The sequence below is a fragment of the Bos mutus genome, chromosome 21 (assembly GCF_027580195.1).
Source record: "Bos mutus isolate GX-2022 chromosome 21, NWIPB_WYAK_1.1, whole genome shotgun sequence".
Lineage (NCBI taxonomy): Eukaryota > Metazoa > Chordata > Mammalia > Artiodactyla > Bovidae > Bos > Bos mutus.
In genome coordinates this window covers 62,469,087-62,473,766 of record NC_091637.1, presented here as the reverse complement: position 1 = coordinate 62,473,766, position 4,680 = coordinate 62,469,087, and the positions used below count along the sequence as shown (strand labels likewise).

At 38.8% G+C, this 4,680-nt stretch overlaps 1 non-coding gene across 1 annotated transcript; it reads left to right on the top strand.

Moving 5' to 3' along the window:
* The first annotated feature begins 2,122 nt into the window (after positions 1 to 2,122).
* LOC138984542 (U6 spliceosomal RNA) lies at positions 2,123 to 2,229 on the top strand. Its single transcript, XR_011461827.1, has one exon. It is a non-coding gene; the product is annotated as a U6 spliceosomal RNA (small nuclear RNA).
* The last annotated feature ends 2,451 nt before the right edge of the window (positions 2,230 to 4,680 follow it).

The window sequence follows — 4,680 nt, the reverse complement described above, 5'->3', positions numbered from 1 at the left end:
TTTGACAGCAAGGAGATCAAACCAGTCAATCCTAAATGAAATCAGTACTGAATATTCATTGGAAGGACTGATGCTGAAGCTTAAGCTGCAATACTTTGGCCACCTGATGTGAAAAGCCAACTCACTGGAAAAGACTTGATGCTGGGAAAGATTGAGGGCAGAAGGAGAAGGGGGCAGCAGAGGATGAGATGGTTAGATAGCATCACCGACTCAACGGATATGAATTTGAGCAAATGCCAGGAGATGTTGAAGGACGGGGGAACCTGGACTGATGCTGCAGTCCATGGGGTTGCAAAGAGCTGGATACAACTTAGCAACTGAACGATAACAACCTGAAAATACCTGAAAATACACACATACAGAGTTGCTTTTCTTTCCAACGTAGAGAAACCAATTCTAAAATTTACCAAGTAATTAAGTACATACTTTTAAGGGATGAGTTGAGGGAATTGGGACATTTGTTTATTTATTTCCAGGCAGTTCTATTCCAGATACACAAATGTCACTTCAGAAGTAAAAGCTTCATCAATTTGGATCCTACTCTTGTCCTCTTCCCTGACACTGGACTACAGCAAGCTGGCTTCAGGTCCTTCATCTGTGCAATTAATATCATTCCTTTTTGCCTGATGCCCTGGGCTCGAGGTCCAAGGATTATAAAGAGCTCATTCTTTGAAGTCTGTTATTCTGCTGTCTCTTAAAGGCTTCAAGTCTTAAAAAAAAATGCAGGATGGAATTCAAGTGTTCTTTATTAGACACTCAAGAGAAAATATTACTCCACTTGATGTTGACTATCTGAAACAATGCTTAGTAATGATAATAAAACTGTCATGTACTGAAAGCCTATGCCACACTTCATTTTTCTAAGGTACTTTTAAGTACATTTTTTATTTAATCCTCATATGCCTGAAGTGAAGTCTTTTGTTCAAGAATTCAGAGCTGATAAGCCATAAATAAAAAATTAAACACAAGCTTTTGTCTTCTAGTTCAGGTTCCATAGTATGACTCCAAGGCTTATGGTTTTGCACTGTTTAGATAATTTCTTCCAAGTAGCATTACTGAACTTTTATATGTTGCAGAACATTTGGCCCTAAAGTGAAAATAACCATGTTTGAATCCTGACTCTGTTTTTTTTATCACTTATTCTATGACTTTGGAAAAATCACATAGTTGACTTCTGCTTCCTCCTCTGAAAATGCAATAGTGAAGCCCTCCTCAAGTGGGGATTCATGCAGATTTGTCATCAAAGTATGCTAGAGCATTAATTAAAACCATGAACACTAAAAGTAACCTGTTTATTAGTAGTGTAATGATATAAATAAAATAAAAAATGTGTTTAATATTACAACAAAAATATTAGATATATAGGCATTAAAAGTCAAGTTTTCAAAGAATATTAAATGACTGGATTCTGGATGCAATGTTAAAGAAACTTTATTAAAAAAAAAAGCAATATATACCATATGATCCTAATTTCATAATTCATAGAGGCATGCATAAACAGTTAGGAAAAAAGCAATTCTGCCAAGAATCACACTTATTGTGGTTATCCTTGGGTCATAAATTACAAGTGGTTTTTTTTTTTTAATAGAGTGCACTTCTATATGTTCCAAAATTTCTATGATGATCACATGCTCATTTATCTTCTTTAATCAGGAAAAAAATATTTTAAGTGGCATCTCTAGTTACGAGGAAAAGTTCACTTTTAATGAAGACCATTTGACTCATCAAATAAAGTTTTCTACCTCCTACACTTAACGAACTATTTTAAGTCTCCTCTTTCTTTAGACACCTACTGTTCCTATTAATTCTGATACACTATCAGTCCTCATTATAACAACCCTGAGGGACTGGAGGAACAAGTGCATTTTCCAACAGGCGAGAAGTGAGGTCACAGGAAATGGAAGGAAAATTGGAGACTTTCTAACTCCCTCCTGACCTAAGTGGTTTTTTCCCTAAGTAAGGGTCTGTGAGTTACCTTGTATATATCACAACAGTCTTAGATAATGCTGTTGATCTTCTATGTAACAATGATGTCTTGCTTTAGTTAGAGATGTCTATGTGTTCCATAGGGAGGATTTATATGTCTGGTAAGACGTAAAGACTCTCTAAAGATGAGAGCCTTGTACTCACTTTGGCAGCACATATACTAAAATTGGAACGATACAGAGAAGATTAGCATGGCCCCTGCACAGTGATGACCCACAAATTCATAAAGTGTTCCATATTTTTAGACAAATAATTTCACAATTTGTATGGAAATACAAAAAAACCTCGAATAGCTAAAGCAATCTTGAGAAAGAAGAATGGAACTGGAGGAATCAACCTGCCTGACTTCAGGCTCTACTACAAAGACACAGTCATCAAGACAGTATGGTACTGGCACAAAGACAGAAATATAGATCAATGGAACAAAATAGAAAGCCCAGAGATAAATCCACGCACATATGGACACCTTATCTTTGACAAAGGAGGCAAGAATATACAATGGAGAACAGACAATCTCTTTAACAAGTGGTGCTGGGAAAACTGGTCAACTGCTTGTAAAAGAATGAAACTAGAACACTTTCTAATGCCACACACAAAAATAAACTCAAAATGGATTAAAGATCTAAACCTAAGACCAGAAACTATAAAACTCCTAGAGGAGAACATAGGCAAAACACTCTCTGACATAAATCACAGCAGAATCCTCTATGACCCACCTCCCAGAATATTGGAAATAAAAGCAGAAATAAACAAATGGGACCTAATTAAAATTAAAAGCTTCTGCACAACAAAGGAAACTCTCAGTTCAGTTCAGTTCAGTCACTCAGTCGTGTCCAACTCTTTGCGACCCCATGAATCACAGCATGCCAGGCCTCCCTGTCCATCACCAACTCCCAGAGTTCACTCAGACTCACGTCCATTGAGTCAGTGATGCCATCCAGCCATCTCATCCTCTGTCGTCCCCTTCTCCTCCTGCTCCAAATCCCTCCCAGCATCAGAGTCTTTTCCAATGAGTCAACTCTTCTCATGAGGTGGCCAAAGTACTGGAGTTTCAGCTTTAGCATCATTCTTTCCAAAGAAATGCCAGGGCTGATCTCCTTCAGAATGGACCGATTGGATCTCCTTGCAGTCCAAGGGACTCTCAAGAGTCTTCTCCAACACCACAGTTCAAAAGCATCAATTCTTCGGTGCTCAGCAAGGTGAAAAGACGGCCTTCAGAATGGGAGAAAAAAACAATAGCAAATGAAGCAACTGACAAAGAATTAATCTCAAAAATATGCAAGCAACTCCTGCAGCTCAATTCCATAAAAATAAACGACCCAATCAAAAAATGGGCCAAAGAACTAAACAGACATTTCTCCAAAGAAGACATATAGATGGCTAACAAACACATGAAAAGATGCTAAACATCACTCATTATCAGAGAAATGCAAATCCAAACTACAATGAGGTACCACCTCTTGCCGGTCAAAATGGCTGCTATCCAAAAGTCTACAAGCAATAAATGCTGGAGAGGGTGTGAAGAAAAGGGAACCTTCTTACACTGTTGGTGGGAATGCAAACTAGTACAGCCACTATGGAGAACAGTGTGGAGATTCCTTTAAAAACTGGAAATAGAACTGCCATATGACCCAGCAATCCCACTGCTGGGTATACACACTGAGGAAACCAGAATTGAAAGAGACACATGTACCCCAATGTTCATCGCAGCACTGTTCATAATAGCCAGGACATGGAAGCAACCTAGTTGTTCATCAGCAGATGAATGGATAAGAAAGCTGTGGTACATATACGCAATGGAGTATTACTCAGCCATTAAAAAGAATAGTTTTGAATCAGTTCTAATGAGGTGGATGAAACTGGAGCCTATTATACAGAGTGAAGTAAGCCAGAAAGAAAAACACCAATACAGTATACTAAAGTATATATATGGAATTTAGAAAGATGGTAAAGATAACCCTGTATGAGAGACAGCAAAAGAGACACAGATGTATAGGACAGTCTTTTGGACTCTGTGGGAGAGGGAGAGGGGGTGATGATTTGGGATAATGGTATTGAAACATGTATAATATCATATGTGAAATGAATCACCAGACCAGGCTCGATGCATGATACAGGATGCTTGGGGCTGGTGCACTGGGATGACCCAGAGGGATGGTACGAGGAGGGAGGTGGGAGGTGGGTTCACGATGGGGAACATGTGTACACCCGTGGCAGATTCATGTTGATGTATGGCAAAACCAATACAATATTGTAAAGTAATTAGCCTCCAATTAAAATAAATTTGTATTAAAAAAAAAAAAAAGAAGAGACAGCCTGAGCTATATTTTCCCATGAAGTTCCAGGAGTGATGAAAGGAATCCTGGAAGATGTGGATCTGGTTCTTTCCCTGTTGTTTAGGTGCTAAGCTGTGTCCTACTCTTTTTCCATCTCATGGACTGAAGTCTGTCAAGTTCCTCTGTCCATGGGATTTCCCAGGCAAGAATAATGGAGTGTATTGTCCTTTTCTTCTCCAGGGGACCTTCCTGACCCATAGATTGAACCCATGTCTCCTGCATTGGTAGGTGGATTCATTACCACTGTGCCACCAGGGAAGCCTCTTTCTTTCACCACTAGTCACTAAACATCCTCAAGACCCTCATCTATAGAAGAGTGTTGGGATTTCTCCTCTCAAAATCAGGCAGGTGAAATGAA